General features: G+C 44.1%; 1 protein-coding gene and 1 long non-coding RNA gene across 2 annotated transcripts in view; both read right to left on the bottom strand.

Annotated features, from left to right (window-relative positions):
* fbxl7 (F-box and leucine-rich repeat protein 7) overlaps positions 1 to 20,929 on the bottom strand; it is a 91,465-nt gene that overhangs the window by 45,113 nt on the left and 25,423 nt on the right. The window lies entirely within an intron of this gene.
* Positions 8,832 to 9,408, bottom strand: LOC127907550 (uncharacterized). The gene is made up of 3 exons (XR_008064831.1): positions 9,360 to 9,408; positions 9,143 to 9,173; positions 8,832 to 9,111 (listed from the first exon to the last, which is right to left on the bottom strand). It is a non-coding gene; the product is annotated as an uncharacterized LOC127907550 (long non-coding RNA).

Below are 20,929 nucleotides of genomic sequence, written 5' to 3'. Positions count from 1 at the left end.
CAAGCCGTAAGACTGGCCCCACAAGCCGTAAGATTGGCCCCACAAGCAGTAAGATTGGACCCCAAGCCTTAAGACTGGCCCCACAAGCAGTAAGACCCCACAAGCCGTAAGCCCCCAATCCGTAAGACTGGACCCCAAGCCGTAAGACTGGCCCCACAAGCAGTAAGACTGGCCCCACAAGCCTTAAGACTGGCCCCACAAACCTTAAGACTGGCCCCACAAGCAGTAAGACTGGCCCCACAAGCCTTAAGACTGGCCCCACAAGCTGTAAGACTGGCCCCACAAGCAGTAAGACTGGCCCCCGAGCCTTAAGTCTGGCCCCACAAGCCTTGAGACTGGCCCCCAAGCAGTAAGACTGGCCCCACAAGCAGTAAGACTGGCCCTACAAGCCGTAAGACTGGCCCCCAAGCAGTAAGACTGGCCCTACAAGCCGTAAGACTGGCCCCCAAGCCGTAACACTGGCCCCCAAGCCTTAAGACTGGCCCCCAAGCAGTAAGATATGCCCCCAAGCCGTAAGACTGGCCCCACAAGCAGTAAGACTGGCCCCACAAGCAGTAAGACTGGCCCCACAAGCCGTAAGACTGGCCCCACAAGCCGTAAGACTGGCCCCACAAGCCGTAAGACTGGCCCCACAAGCCGCAAGACTGGCCCCACAAGCAGTAAGACTGGCCCCACAAGCAGTAAGATTGGCCCTCAAGCCTTAAGACTGGCCCCACAAGCCGTAAGACTGGCCCTACAAGCAGTAAGATTGGCCCCACAAGCAGTAAGACTGGCCCCACAAGCCGTAAGACTGGCCCCACAAGCCGTAAGATTGGCCCCCAATCCGTAAGACTGGCCCCACAAGCAGTAAGACTGGCCCCACAAGCCGTAAGACTGGCCCCACAAGCCGTAAGACTGGCCCCACAAGCAGTAAGACTGGCCCCACAAGCCGTAAGACTGGCCCCACAAGCAGTAAGACTGGCCCCACAAGCCGTAAAACTGGCCCCACAAGCAGTAAGACTGGCCCCACAAGCAGTAAGATTGGCCCCCAAGCCTTAAGACTGGCCCCACAAGCCGTAAGACTGGCCCCACAAGCCGAAAGACTGGCCCCACAAGCCGTAAGACTGACCCCACAAGCCGTAAGACTGGCCCCACAAGCCGTAAGATTGGCCCCCAAGCCGAAAGAGTGGCCCCGAGCCGTAAGACTGGCCCCACAAGCCGTAAGACCGCTGAACAATTAATCAAAAGGCCACCAGGACTATTTACATTGACGACGCCACCCCCTTTGTTTTCACACTACTGCTACTCGCTGTTTAATATCAATGTATAGTCAGTTTACATATTACCTCAACTAACCTGTGCCCCCGCACATTGACTCGGTACCAGTACCCCCTGTATATAGCCTCCACATTGACTCTGTACCTTAACACCCTCTATATAACCTCCACATTGACTCGGTACCAGTACCCCTGTATATAGCCTCCACATTGACTCTGTACCTTAACACCCTGTATATAGCCTCCACATTGACTCTGTACTGGTACACCCAGTATATAGCCTCCACATTGACTCTATACCTTAATACCCTGTATAGAGCCTCCACATTGACTCTGTACCTTAACACCCTGTATATAGCCTCCACATTGTACCGTAACACCCTGTATATAGCCTACACATTGACTCTATAACTTAATACCCTGTATATAGCCTCCACATTGACTCTGTACTGGTACACCCTGTATATAGCCTCCACATTGACTCTGTACTGGTACACCCTGTATATAGCCTCCACATTGACTCTGTACTGGTACACCCTGTATATAACCTCCAGATTGACTCTGTACTGGTACACCCTGTATATATCCTCCACATTGACTCTGTACTGATACACCCTGTATATAACCTCCACATTGACTCTGTACATGTACCCCTTTATATAACCTCCACATTGACTCTGTACTGGTACACCCTGTATATAACCTCCACATTGACTCTGTACCGGTACACCCTGTATATAGCCTCCACATTGACTCTGTACTGGTACACCCTGTATATAGCCTCCACATTGACTCTGTACTGGTACACCCTGTATATATCCTCCACATTGACTCTGTACTGGTACACCCTGTATATAACCTCCACATTGACTCTGTACTGGTACACCCTGTATATAACCTCCACATTGACTCTGTACTGGTACACCCTGTATATATCCTCCACATTGACTCTGTACTGGTACACCCTGTATATAACCTCCACATTGACTCTGTACTGGTACACCCTGTATGTAGTCTCCACATTGACTCTGTACTGGTACACCCTGTATATAGCCTCCACATTGACTCTGTACTGGTACACCCTGTATATAGCCTCCACATTGACTCTGTACCGTAATACCCTGTATATAACCTCCACATTGACTCTGTACCGTAACACCCTGTATAACCTCCACATTGACTCTGTACCCGTACCCCCTGTATATAGCCTCCACATTGACTCTGTACTGGTACACCCTGTATATAGCCTCCACATTGACTCTGTACTGGTACACCCTGTATATAACCTCCACATTGACTCTGTACTGGTACACCTCGATCCTAACCTCCGATGTCATCTACAAAATGGCTTCCAACCTCTAACCAGCAAACTGGATATAGCCATCCACATTGACACTCTGTACCACCCACCACTGCCTGTATATAGCCTCCACATTGACTCTGTACTGGTACACCCTGTATATAACCTCCACATCTGACTCTGTACCGGTACCCCTGTATATAGCCTCCACATTGACTCTGTACTGGTCATCCTAAATATAACCTCATTTGACTCTGTTCCAGTACTCTGCTGCCTGTGACTATAACCTCCACATTGACTCTGTACCATAACACCCTTCAAACATCCTCCACATTGACTCTGCAGCTGTAACACCCTGTATATAACCTCCACCTTGACTCTTCCCATACTGTTTTTATACCCTGTATTTATTTATTTACCTCCACATTGACTCTGTACCTGTACATGCCCCTGATCATTTATCAGCCTCAAATTGACTCTGTACCGTAACTTTTGCCCTGTATATAACCTCCATTTTTTTCATGTGATTGACTCTGTTTACCCATGTAATACCTGTATATAGCCTCCACTGCTTGACTCTGTACTGGTACACCCTGTTCTATAGCCTCCACATTGACTCTGTACCGTAACACCCTGTATATAGCCTCCACATTGACTCTGTACTGGTACACCCTGTATATAACCTCCACATTGACTCTGTACCGGTACCCCCTGTATATAACCTCCACATTGAATCTGTACCGGTACCCCCTGTATATAGCCTCCACATTGACTCTGTACCGTAACACCCTGTATATAGCCTCCACATTGACTCTGTACCGTAACCCCCTGTATATAACCTCCACATTGACTCTGTACCGTAACACCCTGTATATAGCCTCCACATTGACTCTGTACCGTAATACCCTGTATATATCCTCATTATTTTATTGTGTTACTTTATTATTATTAAAAAAATATCAATGTTTTATTTTAGTTTATTTAGTAAATATTGTCTTAACTCTATTTCTTGAACTGCATTGTTAGTTAAGGGCTTGTAAGTAAGCATTTCAGGGTAAAGTCACTTTTCATTAATAAAAGCATTGCCCCAAACGGCTAACCACTTCCAGCTGTTGATACTCAGTTGTTCACATTTCATAAACCCCCAACCCACAGCATTTCTGAGAATGGTAGAATGGTAGTATGGTAGAATGGTAGTATGGTATTATGGTAGAATGGTAGAATTGTAGTATGGTAGTATGGTAGTATGGTATTATGGTAGTATGGTAGTATGGTAGTATGGTAGAATGGTATTATGGTAGAATGGTAGAATGGTTTATTTTAGTATTTAGTAAATATGGTAGAATGGTATTTCTTAGAATGGTAGTTATGGGCTTGAATGGTAGTATGGTAAAGTCATGGTAGTATGGTAGTATGGCCCCAGAATGGTATTATGGTAGATACTAGTTGTATGGTAGAATGGTAGTATGGTGAGTATGGTACAATGGTATTATGGTAGAATGGTAGTATGGTATTATGGTAGTATGGTAGTATGGTAGTATGGTATTATGGTAGTATGGTATTATGGTAGTATGGTAGTATGGTAGTATGGTAGAATGGTATTATGGTAGAATGGTAGAATGGTAGAATGGTAGTATGGTATTATGGTAGTATGGTAGTATGGTAGAATGGTATTATGGTATTATGGTAGAATGGTAGTATGGTAGTATGGTAGTATGGTATTATGGTAGAATGGTAGTATGGTATTATGGTAGTATGGTAGAATGGTATTATGGTAGTATGGTAGAATGGTAGTATGGTAGTATGGTAGTATGGTAGAATGGTAGAATGGTAGTATGGTAGTATGGTAGTATGGTAGTATGGTAGTATGGTAGTATGGTAGTATGGTAGTATGGTAGTATGGTAGTATGGTAGTATGGTAGTATGGTAGAATGGTAGTATGGTAGTATGGTAGTATGGTAGTATGGTAGAATGGTAGTATGGTAGAATGGTAGTATGGTAGTATGGTATTATGGTAGAATGGTAGTATGGTATTATGGTAGTATGGTAGTATGGTAGTATGGTAGTATGGTAGAATGGTAGAATGGTAGAATGGTAGTATGGTAGTATGGTAGAATGGTAGTATGGTAGTATGGTAGTATGGTATTATGGTATTATGGTAGTATGGTAGAATGGTAGAATGGTAGTATGGTAGTATGGTAGTATGGTAGAATGGTAGTATGGTAGTATGGTATAATGGTAGTATGGTAGTATGGTAGAATGGTAGTATGGTAGTATGGTATTATGGTAGTATGGTAGTATGGTATTATGGTATTATGGTAGTATGGTAGAATGGTAGTATGGTAGTATGGTAGAATGGTAGTATGGTAGTATGGTAGAATGGTAGTATGGTAGAATGGTAGTATGGTAGAATGGTAGTATGGTAGAATGGTAGAATGGTAGTATGGTAGTATGGTATTATGGTAGAATGGTAGTATGGTAGTATGGTAGTATGGTAGAATGGTAGAATGGTAGTATGGTAGTATGGTAGTATGGTAGAATGGTAGTATGGTAGTATGGTAGAATGGTAGTATGGTAGTATGGTAGAATGGTAGTATGGTAGTATGGTAGTATGGTAGTATGGTAGTATGGTAGTATGGTATTATGGTATTATGGTAGAATGGTAGTATGGTAGTATGGTATTATGGTATTATGGTATTATGGTAGTATGGTAGAATGGTAGAATGGTAGAATGGTAGAATGGTAGTATGGTAGAATGGTAGTATGGTAGAATGGTATTATGGTAGTATGGTAGTATGGTAGTATGGTAGTATGGTAGTATGGTATTATGGTAGTATGGTAGTATGGTAGTATGGTATTATGGTAGTATGGTAGTATGGTAGTATGGTAGAATGGTAGTATGGTAGTATGGTAGTATGGTAGAATGGTATTATGGTAGAATGGTAGAATGGTAGTATGGTAGTATGGTATTATGGTAGAATGGTATTATGGTAGAATGGTAGAATGGTAGAATGGTAGAATGGTAGTATGGTAGTATGGTATTATGGTAGAATGGTAGTATGGTAGAATGGTAGAATGGTAGTATGGTAGTATGGTATTATGGTAGAATGGTAGTATGGTAGAATGGTAGAATGGTAGTATGGTATTATGGTAGTATGGTAGTATGGTAGTATGGTAGAATGGTAGTATGGTAGAATGGTAGAATGGTAGTATGGTAGTATGGTATTATGGTAGAATGGTATTATGGTAGAATGGTAGAATGGTAGTATGGTAGTATGGTATTATGGTAGAATGGTAGTATGGTAGTATGGTATTATGGTAGATTGGTATTATGGTAGAATGGTAGAATGGTAGTATGGTATTATGGTAGAATGGTATTATGGTAGAATGGTAGAATGGTAGTATGGTAGTATGGTATTATGGTAGAATGGTAGTATGGTAGTATGGTAGTATGGTAGAATGGTAGTATGGTAGAATGGTAGTATGGTAGTATGGTAGTATGGTAGAATGGTAGTATGGTATTATGGTAGAATGGTAGAATGGTAGTATGGTATTATGGTAGAATGGTATTATGGTAGAATGGTAGAATGGTAGTATGGTAGTATGGTAGAATGGTAGAATGGTAGTATGGTAGTATGGTATTATGGTAGAATGGTATTATGGTAGAATGGTAGAATGGTAGTATGGTAGTATGGTAGTATGGTAGAATGGTAGAATGGTAGTATGGTAGTATGGTAGAATGGTAGTATGGTAGAATGGTAGTATGGTAGTATGGTAGAATGGTAGTATGGTAGAATGGTAGTATGGTAGTATGGTATTATGGTAGAATGGTAGTATGGTAGTATGGTAGTATGGTAGTATGGTAGTATGGTAGTATGGTAGAATGGTAGTATGGTAGAATGGTAGTATGGTAGAATGGTAGTATGGTAGAATGGTAGTATGGTAGTATGGTAGTATGGTAGAATGGTAGTATGGTAGTATGGTAGAATGGTAGAATGGTAGTATGGTAGTATGGTATTATGGTAGTATGGTATTATGGTAGAATGGTAGAATGGTAGTATGGTAGTATGGTAGTATGGTAGTATGGTAGTATGGTAGTATGGTAGAATGGTAGTATGGTAGAATGGTAGTATGGTAGTATGGTAGTATGGTAGAATGGTAGTATGGTATTATGGTATTATGGTAGTATGGTAGAATGGTAGAATGGTAGTATGGTATTATGGTAGAATGGTAGAATGGTAGTATGGTATTATGGTAGAATGGTAGTATGGTAGAATGGTAGAATGGTAGTATGGTAGTATGGTAGTATGGTAGAATGGTAGTATGGTAGTATGGTAGTATGGTAGTATGGTAGAATGGTAGTATGGTAGTATGGTAGTATGGTAGTATGGTATTATGGTAGAATGGTAGTATGGTAGAATGGTAGAATGGTAGTATGGTAGTATGGTAGAATGGTAGTATGGTATTATGGTAGAATGGTAGTATGGTAGTATGGTATTATGGTATTATGGTAGAATGGTAGTATGGTAGTATGGTATTATGGTATTATGGTAGAATGGTAGTATGGTATTATGGTAGTATGGTATTATGGTATTATGGTAGAATGGTAGTATGGTAGTATGGTATTATGGTAGAATGGTAGTATGGTAGTATGGTAGAATGGTAGTATGGTAGTATGGTAGTATGGTAGAATGGTAGTATGGTAGAATGGTAGTATGGTAGTATGGTAGTATGGTAGAATGGTATTATGGTAGAATGGTAGTATGGTAGTATGGTAGAATGGTAGTATGGTAGAATGGTAGTATGGTAGTATGGTAGTATGGTAGTATGGTAGAATGGTAGTATGGTATTATGGTATTATGGTAGTATGGTAGAATGGTAGAATGGTAGTATGGTATTATGGTAGAATGGTAGAATGGTAGTATGGTATTATGGTAGAATGGTAGTATGGTAGAATGGTAGAATGGTAGTATGGTAGTATGGTAGTATGGTAGAATGGTAGTATGGTAGAATGGTAGAATGGTAGTATGGTAGTATGGTAGAATGGTAGTATGGTAGAATGGTAGTATGGTAGTATGGTATTATGGTAGAATGGTAGTATGGTAGAATGGTAGTATGGTAGTATGGTAGTATGGTAGAATGGTAGTATGGTAGTATGGTAGAATGGTAGTATGGTAGTATGGTAGTATGGTATTATGGTAGAATGGTAGTGGTAGTATGGTAGTATGGTATTATGGTAGAATGGTAGTATGGTATTATGGTAGTATGGTATTATGGTAGAATGGTAGAATGGTAGTATGGTATTATGGTAGAATGGTAGTATGGTAGTATGGTAGAATGGTAGTATGGTAGTATGGTAGTATGGTAGTATGGTAGATGGTAGAATGGTAGATGGTAGTATGGTAGTATGGTAGTATGGTATTATGGTAGAATGGTAGTATGGTAGTATGGTAGTATGGTAGAATGGTATTATGGTAGAATGGTAGAATGGTAGTATGGTAGTATGGTATTATGGTAGAATGGTATTATGGTAGAATGGTAGAATGGTAGTATGGTAGTATGGTATTATGGTAGAATGGTAGTATGGTAGAATGGTCAGTCAGGTATTTGGGAGTCCAAGAAGATGAAGGAAGTCAAAGGCAAATTGCCAGAATAGGGAAATTACTCATGATATTTCTTGGGAGAATTTTAACATTTCTACACAAGAAATGGATAGTTATAACACACACAGGGTGGGAGAGTGAAGGGAGGGTGGGAGAGCAAAGGGAGGGAAGAGGGGAGAGAGAGGAGGAAAGGGGAGGGGAGAGGGGAGAGAGAGGAGGGAAGAGGGGAGAGAGGAGGGAAGAGGGGAGAGAGAAGGCAAGGTGGGAGAGAGAAGTCAAGGTGGGAGAGCGAAGGGAGGGTGGGAGAGCGAAGGGAGGGTGGGAGAGAGAAGGCAAGGTGGGAGAGAGAGCACTGGTTGGTGTTCTGCGTGGTACTCCCTGCTAGAATCTGCAGGAGAAATCTGATCTACGTTGGAGGTGGACCAAGTGCATAGCCTGGGCTGGACCCAGCGCATAGCCTGGGTTGGACCCAGCGCATAATCTGGGTTGGACCCAGCGCATAATCTGGGTTGGACCCAGCGCATAGTCGGAGGTGAACCACAGTTCACCGAGAGACACACGCGCCACCATATACGCTACCGCCGCCCACCCATCTCAGAGGAGAATGCAGCCACACAGGCTCCTCCATCTACACCCCAAGGCCTGGCTCAAACTTAAATAAGCAAGGCCTGTAACACACACTGTGTTTCTCAGCACTCGAAGATTCTCTGTGATTTACAGGAAATGCCTGCATTTTAACATTTACATTTTGAGTCATTTAGCAGACACATTTATCCGGAGCGACTTACCGTGCATTCAGCTTAATTAAGATCACTAGGTGGGACAACCACATATCTCTGTCATAGTACATTTTTCCTCAACAAAGCAGCTGTGTTCTTTCGACAAAAAAAAAAAAAAAAAAAAAAACATCAAAATGGTTCACTTTAGTCCATATATCTCTACGGCTATTCACCTGAAGTCCATATATCTCTACGGCTATTCACCTGAAGTCCATATATCTCTATGGTTATTCACCTGAAGTCCATATATCTCTATGGTTATTCACCTGAAGTCCATATATCTCTAAGGTTATTCACCTGAAGTCCATATATCTCTAAGGTTATTCACCTGAAGTCCATATATCTCTATGGTTATTCACCTGAAGTCCATATATCTCTACGGCTATTCACCTGAAGTCCATATATCTCTAAGGTTATTCACCTGAAGTCCATATATCTCTACGGTTATTCACCTGAAGTCCATATATCTCTACGGCTATTCACCTGAAGTCCATATATCTCTATGGTTATTCACCTGAAGTCCATATATCTCTACGGTTATTCACCTGAAGTCCATATATCTCTACGGTTATTCACCTGAAGTCCATATATCTCTACGGCTATTCACCTGAAGTCCATATATCTCTACGGTTATTCACCTGAAGTCCATATATCTCTAAGGTTATTCACCTGAAGTCCATATATCTCTATGGTTATTCACCTGAAGTCCATATATCTCTACGGTTATTCACCTGAAGTCCATATATCTCTAAGGTTATTCACCTGAAGTCCATATATCTCTACGGTTATTCACCTGAAGTCCATATATCTCTACGGCTATTCACCTGATCCATATCTCTACGGTTATTCACCTGAAGTCCATATATCTCTACGGCTATTCACCTGAAGTCCATATATCTCTATGGTTATTCACCTGAAGTCCATATATCTCTACGGTTATTCACCTGAAGTCCAAATATTTCTACGGTTATTCACCTGAAGTCCATATATCTCTAAGGTTATTCACCTGAAGTCCATATATCTCTAAGGTTATTCACCTGAAGTCCATATATCTCTACGGTTATTCACCTGAAGCCCCTGAAGTCCATATCTCTCTACAGTTATTCACCTGAAGCTCCTGAAGTCCATATCTCTCTACAGTTATTCACCTGAAGCTCCTGAAGTTATAACAGAGGAAGAGACTGTATAAATACTAATAAAAACCAACAATGTTTTAAGTAAAAAAAGTAGCAAATCATTAAAGAGCAGCAGTAAAATAACAATAGCGAGGCTATATACAGGGGGTACTGGTACAGAGTCAATGTGGAGGATATATACAGGGGGTACCGGTACAGAGTCAATGTGGAGGCTATATACAGGGGGTACTGGTACAGAGTCAATGTGGAGGATATATACAGGGGGTACCGGTACAGAGTCCATGTGGAGGCTATATACAGGGGGTACTGGTACAGAGTCAATGTGCGGGCACCGGTTAGTCAAGGTAATTGAGGTAGTATGTACATGTAGGTAGAGTTATTAAAGTGAATATGCATAGATAATAACAGGGAGTAGCAGCTGTGTAGAAAGGGGTGGGGCTATGCAAATATAGTTTGGGTAGCCTTTTGATTAGATGTTCAGGAGTCTTATGGCTTGGGGGTAGAAGTTGTTTAGAAGCCTCTTGGACCTAGACTTGGTGCTCTGGTACCGCTTGCCGTGAGGTAGTCTGTGACTATGGTGGCTGGAGTCCTTGACAATTTTTAAGGCCTTCCTCTGACACCGCCTGGTATAGAGGTCCTGGTTGGCAGGAAGCTTGGCCCCGGTGATGTACTGGGCCATTCGCAATACCCTCTGTAGTGCCTTGCGGTCGGAGGCCGAGCAGTTGCCATACCAGGCAGTGATGCAACCCGTCAGGATGCTCTCGATGGTGCAGCTGTAGAACCTTTTGAGGATCTGAGGACCAATGCCAAATCTTTTCAGTCTCCTGCCCTCTTCACGACTATCTAGGTGTGCTTGGACCATGTTAGTTTGCTGGTGATGTGGACACCAAGGAACTTGAAGCTCTCACCCTGCTCCACTACAGCCCCGTAGATGAGATTGGGGGCGTGCTCGGTCCTCCTTTTCCTGTAGTCCACAATCATCTCCTTTGTCTTGATCTCATTGAAATGATGTATTTTGGGGTAAATCTTTTTGTTGATGCTGTTATAATCTTTATCTCATATTTTTTATTTTCTTAGTCCAAAGTGCAAGCGCATAGGAAATCTGTCCCTTGGTGTCTCTCAGTGTTGAGACCGAACTAACACCTGCTCACAATCCTCAAGGCCTATGAACAGAGTTTGCACACAATTGACACGCTTAGTAAACTCTCAGATCCTAAATACTACAATTTGTGGCTGCCATAGTAACTGAACGCTCATCCCCACAAGCCTCAGGAGTTCTGTTGAAAACCATCATATGAATTGTATCCCAAATGGCACCCTACCTATTTCATACCTAGGGAATAGGGTGCCATAGGGCTACGGGCGAAAGTAGTGCACTATATAAAGGGAATAGAGTGCCATAGGGCTCAGGTCAGAAGTAGTGCACTTTGTAGGGAATAGGGTGCCATAGGGCTCAGGTCAGAAGTAGTGCACTTTGTAGGGAATAGAGTGCCATAGGGCTCAGGTCAGAAGTAGTGCACTTTGTAGGAAATAGGGTGTCATTTGGGATACAACCATGACGTGTGAGGTATCAATCAATCAATCAAATGTATTTATAAAGCCCTTCAGCTGATGTCACAAAGGTATGCAGCTATAGCTGTAGAATGTGTTTCTTGGACAGACCATAGACATGAAGCAATGAGTGGGGACATTACAGGTTGAAGGTACTGTTTGTTAACTGTCTTTCCATGTGGCCTGCAGAGGTTGGTTGGTGTTAAATTAGGTTTACGCTTGGCCTTGCGACCTACGAAGTCGCTTTCTAAAGCATTCCTGTGCGATAGTACATTTACATTGTGCGAGCAAATTTAATCTGTACATTTTACGCCTTATAACCATAAATGGAGAAGCTACGCTTCTTTAGGTCCGTTGTTTTTACAAGGGTCATTTTCACACAGATTGAGATAGAGGTTTAGGATTGTAGTAATACCATAGGGTAATTTTCACACAGATTGAGATAGAGATTTAGGATTGTAGTAATACCATAGAGCTTATGTCCTTGTTGCTCTATTTTCCATCCATTTTGTTTACAGTACGACTTATGTTATAAAGCCTTCATAATGCTATCATAATAGTGACTTAAGTGATGTTCTAATCAGTAATGACAACTGACGTCAAGCTTACGGTAACCATCGTTACACACCCAATGACATTGACCATTACCTAGGTATGTTACAGTACAGAACCCTTGACCTTTTCCACATTTTCTTACGTTACAGGGGCAGGGAAGTGACAGGGAGGACAACCATCTCTGCAGCACACCACCAGGCCTTTATGGTAGAGTGGCCAGACGGAAGTGAAAGGCACATGACAGCCAGCTTGGAGTTTGCCAAAAGGCACCAAAAGGACTCTCAGACTATGCGAAAAAAGATTATCTGGTCTGATGAAACCAAGATTGAACTCTTTGCCAAGCTTCAAGTCTGGGCGAAACCTGGCACCATCTTCACTGTGAAGCATGGTGGTGGCAGCATCATGCCGTTGGGATGTTTTTCAGCGGCAGGGACTTGGAGACTAGTCAACGACTCTAAGCACAGTCAAGACAACACAGTAGTGGCTTCGGGACAAGTCTCTGAATGTCCTTGAGTGGCCCAGCCAGAGCCCGGACTTAAACCCGATCAAACTGAAAACTGCATCCCTAACTACAACATTTTCAGAAAAGATAGAACGGCCAAAGGGGGCGATGTTGCAATCTACTGCAGAGATAGCCTGCAGAGTTCTGTCCTACTATCCAGGTCTGTACCCAAACAATTTGAACTTCTACTTTTAAAAATCCACCTCTCTAAAAACAAGTCTCTCACTGTTGTCGCCTGCTATAGACCACCCTCTGCCCCCAGCTGTGCTCTGGACACTATATGTGAAATGATTGCCCCCCATCTATCTTCAGAGCTCATGCTGCTAGGCGACCTAAACTGGAACATGCTTAACAACCCAGCCATCCTACAATCTAAGCTTGATGCCTTCAATCTCACACTAATTATCAATGAACCTACCAGGTACCTCCCCAAAGCCATAAACACGGGCACCCTCATAGATATCATCCTAACCAACTTGCCCTCTAAATACACCTCTGCTGTTTTCAACCAAGATCTTAGCGATCACAGCCTCATTGCCTGCATCCGTAATGGGTCAGAGGTCAAACGACCTCCACTCATCACTGTCAAATGCTCCCTGAAACACTTCAGCGAGCAGGCCTTTCTAATTGGCCTGGCCGGGGTATCCTGGAAGGATATTGACCTCATCCCGTCAGTAGAGGATGCCTGGTTATTTAAAAAAAATGCCTTCTCTGATGGTTCAGTGTGTCAAATCAGAGGGCCTGTTGTCCGGGCCTCTGGCTGTCTCTATGGGGGTGCCTCAGGGTTCAATTCTTGGACCGACTCTCTTCTCTGTATACATCAATGATGTCGCTCTTGCTGCTGGTAAGTCTCTGATCCACCTCTACGTAGACGACACCATTCTGTATACTTCTGGCCCTTCTTTGGACACTGTGTTAACAACCCTCCAGACGAGCTTCAATGCCATACAACTCTCCTTCCGTGGCCTCCAATTGCTATTAAATGCAAGTAAAACTAAATGCATGCTCTTCAACCGATCGCTGCCTGCACCTGCCCGCCCGTCCAACATCACTACTCTGGACGGTTCTGACTTAGAATATGTGGACAACTACAAATACCTAGGTGTCTGGTTAGACTGTAAACTCTCCTTCCAGACTCACATCAAACATCTCCAATCCAAAGTTAAATCTAGAATTGGCTTCCTATTTCGCAACAAAGCATCCTTCACTCATTCTGCCAAACATACCCTTGTAAAACTGACCATCCTACCGATCCTCGACTTCGACGATGTCATTTACAAAATAACCTCCAATACCCTACTCAATAAATTGGATGCAGTCTATCACAGTGCAATCTGTTTTGTCACCAAAGCCCCATATACTACCCACCACTGCAACCTGTAAGCTCTCGTTGGCTGGCCCTCGCTTCATACTCGTCGCCAATCCCACTGGCTCCAGGTCATCTACAAGACCCTGCTAGGTAAAGTCCCCCCTTATCTCAGCTCGCTGGTCACCATAGCAGCACCCACCTGTAGCACGCGCTCCAGCAGGTATATCTCTCTGGTCACCCTCAAAACCAATTCTTCCTTTGGCCGCCTCTCCTTCCAGTTCTCTGCTGCCAATGACTGGAACGAACTACAAAAATCTCTGAAACTGGGAACACTTATCTCCCTCACAAGCTTTAAGCACCAGCTGTCAGAGCAACTCACAGCTGACTGAACCTGTACATAGCCCATCTATAATTTAGCCCAAACAACTACCTCTCCCCCTACTGTATTTATTTATTTTGCTCCTCTGCACCCCATTATTTCCATCTCTACTTTGCACATTCTTCCACTGCAAATCTACCATTCCAGTGTTTTACTTGCTATATTGTATTTACTTTGCCACCATGGCCTTTTTTTGCCTTTACCTCCCTTATCTCACCTCATTTGCTCACATTGTATATAGACTTATTTTTCTAATGTATTATTGACTGTATGTTTGTTTTACTCCATGTTTAACTCTGTGTTGTTGTATGTGTCGAAATGCTTTGCTTTATCTTAGCCAGGTCGCAATTGTAAATGAGAACTTCTTCTCAACTTGCTTACTTGGTTAAATAAAGGTGAAATACATATTTATGTATTTTAATCTCTGGAGAAACCTGACAAAAGCTGTGCAGCGATGCTCCCCATCCAACCAGACAGAGCTTGAGAGGATCTGCAGAGATTAATGGGAGACACTCCCCTAATACAGGTGTGCCAAGCTTGTAGCGTCATACCCAAGAAGACTGGAGGCTGTAATCGCTGTCAAAGGTGATTCAACAAAGTACTGAGTAAAGGGTCTGAATACTTATGTAAATGTAATATTTCTGTTTTTTTTTTGTAGTAAATTTGCTCAAATTTATAAAAACCTGTTTTTGCTATGTCATTATGGGGTACTGTGTATAGATTGATGAGGGGGCAGCCGAGCGGAAATGGAGGAAAACTCGCCTCCCTGCGGACCTGGCATCCTTTCACTCCCTCCTCTCTACATTTTCCTCCTCTGTCTCTGCTGCTAAAGCCACTTTCTACCATTCTAAATTCCAAGCATCTGCCTCTAACCCTAGGAAGCTCTTTGCCACCTTCTCCTCCCTCCTGAATCCTCCCCCCCCCCTCCCTCCTCCCTCTCTGCAGATGACTTCGTCAACCATTTTGAAAAGAAGGTCGATGACATCCGATCCTCGTTTGCTAAGTCAAACGACACCGCTGGTTCTGCTCACACTGCCCTACCCTATGCTCTGACCTCTTTCTCCCCTCTCTCTCCAGATGAAATCTCGCATCTTGTGACGGCCGGCCGCCCAACAACCTGCCCGCTTGACCCTATCCCCTCCTCTCTTCTCCAGACCATTTCCGGAGACCTTCTCCCTTACCTCACCTCGCTCATCAACTCATCCCTGACCGCTGGCTACGTCCCTCCCGTCTTCAAGAGAGCGAGAGTTGCACCCCTTCTGAAAAAACCTACACTCGATCCCTCCGATGTCAACAACTACAGACCAGTATCCCTTCTCTCTTTTCTCTCCAAAACTCTTGAGCGTGCCGTCCTTGGCCAGCTCTACCGCTATCTCTCTCAGAATGACCTTCTTGATCCAAATCAGTCAGGTTTCAAGACTAGTCATTCAACTGAGACTGCTCTTCTCTGTATCACGGAGGCGCTCCGCACTGCTAAAGCTAACTCTCTCTCCTCTGCTCTCATCCTTCTAGACCTATCGGCTGCCTTCGATACTGTGAACCATCAGATCCTCCTCTCCACCCTCTCCGAGTTGGGCATCTCCGGCGCGGCCCACGCTTGGATTGCGTCCTACCTGACAGGTCGCTCCTACCAGGTGGCGTGGCGAGAATCTGTCTCCTCACCACGCGCTCTCACCACTGGTGTCCCCCAGGGCTCTGTTCTAGGCCCTCTCTTATTCTCGCTATACACCAAGTCACTTGGCTCTGTCATAACCTCACATGGTCTCTCCTATCATTGCTATGCAGACGACACACAATTAATCTTCTCCTTTCCCCTTCTGATGACCAGGTGGCGAATCGCATCTCTGCATGTCTGGCAGACATATCAGTGTGGATGACGGATCACCACCTCAAGCTGAACCTCAGCAAGACGGAGCTCCTCTTCCTCCCGGGGAAGGACTGCCCGTTCCATGATCTCGCCATCACGGTTGACAACTCCATTGTGTCCTCCTCCCAGAGCGCTAAGAACCTTGGCGTGATCCTGGACAACACCCTGACGTTCTCAACTAACATCAAGGCGGTGTCCCGTTCCTGTAGGTTCATGCTCTACAACATCCGCAGAGTACGACCCTGCCTCACACAGGAAGCGGCGCAGGTCCTAATCCAGGCACTTGTCATCTCCCGTCTTGATTACTGCAACTCGCTGTTGGCTGGGCTCCTGCCTGTGCCATTAAACCCCTACAACTCATCCAGAACGCCGCAGCCCGTCTGGTGTTCAACCTTCCCAAGTTCTCTCACGTCACCCCGCTCCTCCGCTCTCTCCACTGGCTTCCAGTTGAAGCTCGCATCCGCTACAAGACCATGGTGCTCGCCTACGGAGCTGTGAGGGGAACGGCACCTCAGTACCTCCAGGCTCTGATCAGGCCCTACACCCAAACAAGGGCACTGCGTTCATCCACCTCTGGCCTGCTCGCCTCCCTACCACTGAGGAAGTACAGTTCCCGCTCAGCCCAGTCAAAACTGTTCGCTGCTCTGGCCCCCCAATGGTGGAACAAACTCCCTCACGACGCCAGGACAGCGGAGTCAATCACCACCTTCCGGAGACACCTGAAACCCCACCTCTTCAAGGAATACCTAGGATAGGGTAAGTAAGGGTAAGTAATCCTTCTCACCCCCCCAACAAGATTTAGATGCAAGTGGCTCTTCCACTGGTTGTCATAAGGTGTATGCACCAATTTGTAAGTCGCTCTGGATAAGAGCGTCTGCTAAATGACTTAAATGTAAATGTAAATGTAAGAAAATGTCATCCATTTTAGAATAAGGCTGTAACGTAACAAAATCTGGAGTCTGAATACTTTCCGACTGCACTGTACCTGCAGGTTTTACATTCTACATTTGGCAAATGCATTTTCTGCTATCTGTTGTACGTTGACTGTTCCGCAAAATCAACCACACAGTTCCCCCCAAAACACACAGTTCCCCCAAAAATCACACAGTTCCCCCCACAAAAACATACAGTTCCCCCCCAAAAAACACACAGTTCCCCCCAAAAACACACAGTTCCCCCCAAAAAAAAACGCTGGTAAAAAAACGGTAAAGAAAATATCCCTCACTATTACAGCACAACTGCCAATGAGCCTAGTCCATTGTGTTACGTTACTCCAAATGACCTTAAATGAGCCTAGTCCATTGTGTTACGTTACTCCGAATGACCTTAAATGAGCCTAGTCCATTGTGTCACGTTACTGCTAATGACCTTAAATGAGCCCAGTCCATTTTGTTGCGTTACTCCAAATGGCTTTAAATGCCACGTGGCCAATATTAGCGGAGTTCAAGAGGCACATAAGATATTTGAGGGAAATTGGCTCTATTTCTGACTCCTTCCTATACTGAACAAGTATGTGAGGAATGTGAATGAAATCATAGCAGTGAACTGGAACACAGACTCAAGTGCAGAGAGAAGTTGTGCCCAGTGTACAAATCTGATGTAAGGTCACAATATTTAAACACACATAAAATAAGAAAACTGGACTGACCACTGAGCTGGTCTGGGTGTGAGCATACAGGCATGGTCAAGTTGCGGTCAACCTCTTTTTTTTTGTTTTACTACGACCCATTTCCTGGAACAAGCTACCGGTTGACTGTTCAATACACATGTTCCTCACATCACAATTGTTACGCCATAGAGAGGCTTTTATTCTCTATTTTGGTTTGGCCAGGGTGTGACTAGGGTGGGCATTCTATGTTCATTTTCTATGTTTTGGATTTCTTTGTTTGGCCCGGGTGTGGTTCTCAATCAGAGGCAGCTGTCTATCGTTGTCTCTGATTGAGAACCATACTTAGGCAGCCTTTTTTTCCCCACCTGAGTGTTGGTGGGTAGTTGCTTTCTGTTTTTTTTTTGTGTTTAGCAGCAGACAGAACTGTTTTCGCTTGGTTGTTTTGTCCTGGAAGCAAGTCTCTGGAGCCACTGAGCGGAAGGAGTGTGTATGAGTCCTGCTGTAGGACTCATTGGGCCAGCACTAGCAGGTCAAATCAATGACTAAAATGAATGAGTCACTCAGAAAAAACGAATCATGACTCTCGAGTCAGTAAAAAGAATCGTTCAAAAAGAACGAATCGTTTGCGAACTGCACATCACTAACACACACACACACACACACACACGCACACGCACACGCACACACACACACACACACACACACACACACACACACACACACACACATCCTTTGAGGTTTATCACAAGGGCAACGGTGAAAGGAGAGGCCCCACTAGGAACAATGTTATCTCACCGAGTGCTCTAACCAGGCCACACACTGCCATTTCAAAAGAGCCCATCACAGTTTTTTTCTGGATCAAAACGAGGCGTAGGTGATGGGGCATGGCCAAGGGCACCAATTTTTGTTTGCTGTTTTAAAGCTAATTTCCTGCAATTCTACACATTTCTGCCATGCCTTATGCTATCTGAGTGACTCCAACATGACAAAAATACTCCTAAATGCATAATTTTTGGGAATTTGAGATTCTCCCTGACTGTCCAGCTTTTATTTTGGTGATTGTTAGTTCTCAAATGTGATCTTATTGAAAAATATATATGTCTATTATATTTTCTGCATACTTTAGATCTTGTTTTACACACACACTGCCATTTCAATAGAACTCATCAATGTTCTCTCACAGAGAGCTCTAACCAGGTCACACACATCCATTTCAATAGAGCCCATCAATGTTCTCTCACAGAGAGCTCTAACCAGGTCACACACATCCATTTCAATAGAACTCATCAATGTTCTCTCACAGAGAGCTCTAATCAGGTCACACAGATCCATTTCAATAGAGCCCATCAATGTTCTCTCACAGAGAGCTCTAATCAGGTCACACAGATCCATTTCAATAGAGCCCATCAATGTTCTCTCACAGAGAGCTCTAACCAGGTCACACAATGCCATTTCAATAGAACTCATCGATGTTCTCTCACAGAGAGCTCTAACCAGGTCACACACATCCATTTCAATAGAACTCATCAATGTTCTCTCACAGAGAGCTCTAACCAGGTCACACAATGCCATTTCAATAGAACTCATCGATGTTCTCTCACAGAGAGCTCTAACCAGGTCACACACATCCATTTCAATAGAACTCATCAATGTTCTCTCACAGAGAGCTCTAATCAGGTCACACAGATCCATTTCAATAGAGCCCATCAATGTTCTCTCACAGAGAGCTCTAACCAGGTCACACACATCCATTTCAATAGAGCCCATCAATGTTCTCTCACAGAGAGCTCTAACCAGGTCACACAGATCCATTTCAATAGAGCCCATCAATGTTCTCTCACAGAGAGCTCTAACCAGGTCACACATTGCCTATGTTGCAATTGCTGCCATTCCCCAAATGTTCCATCTTAGCTCGTGGAGATGGATGATAGTTTATCTGCTGATTTACTCCTGGCAGAGCACTATTAGCTACAGCCACTTTAATCTCGTGAAGGAACCAAATCTCGCTAGCCACTCCATTTGATCCTGGGGCGAAAGTGTTCGAATGGAAACTGGTTAGAAAATGTTTTATGACCTCATTTAAGCCAGTTTTTTTTTTTCACGTTGGGAATCCATTCCTGATAGCTACAGTTGTAAGTAGCTTACAAGCCTGCAACAGTCGCCATTTTGTGGCTGAATTGGAGCCACAGGCCAAGACCACAGTCACCACGGGTCAGTGCTGAGGGTGCCTTCTCTAGAATACAGGCCGTTTTGGCCTTACTACACCATTGTTATTTTAGAGAGGAGAGGACAGCCCTCCCTGCTATTATTTTGGCGGCTGGAAGTTCAGTGTGTGTGTGTGTGTGTGTGTGTGTGTGTGTGTGTGTGTGTGTGTGTGTGTGTGTGTGTGTGTGTGTGTGTGTGTGTGTGTGTGTGTGTGTGTGTGTGTGTGTGTGTGTGTGTGTGTGTGTGTGTGTGTGTGTGTGTGTGTGTGTGTGTGAAAGTGTGGGCTGAAGCAGAATAGACAGGCAGACAGGCAGACAGACAGGCAGACAGGCAGACAGGCAGACAGGCAGACGCCTCTTCTAATCTTGGGAAACAGTTCTCATCTCTCCTCCCTTCCACAGACACACGCTGGTACACACACACTCTACACACTCTCTCTCTCTTTCCAAAGCAGCACCACAGAGTTGGAGTCAGTATTCTCCCTCCGCAGGGCCAGACTCTACTGTTAACAACAGAGTTGGAGTCAGTATTCTCCCTCCGCAGGGCCAGACTCTACTGTTAACAACAGAGTTGGAGTCAGTATTCTCCCTCCGCAGGGCCAGACTCTACTATTAACAACAGAGTTGGAGTCAGTATTCTCTCTCCGCAGGGCCAGACTCTACTGTTAACAACAGAGTTGGAGTCAGTATTCTCCCTCCGCAGGGCCAGACTCTACTGTTAACAACAGAGTTGGAGTCAGTATTCTCCCTCCGCAGGGCCAGACTCTACTGTTAACAACAGAGTTGGAGTCAGTATTCTCCCTCCGCAGGGCCAGACTCTACTGTTAACAACAGAGTTGGAGTCAGTATTCTCCCTCCGCAGGGCCAGACTCTACTGTT

This window comes from Oncorhynchus keta, chromosome 15, assembly GCF_023373465.1.
Source record: "Oncorhynchus keta strain PuntledgeMale-10-30-2019 chromosome 15, Oket_V2, whole genome shotgun sequence".
Taxonomy (NCBI): domain Eukaryota; kingdom Metazoa; phylum Chordata; class Actinopteri; order Salmoniformes; family Salmonidae; genus Oncorhynchus; species Oncorhynchus keta.
This window is presented reverse-complemented; position numbering and strand designations above follow the sequence as displayed.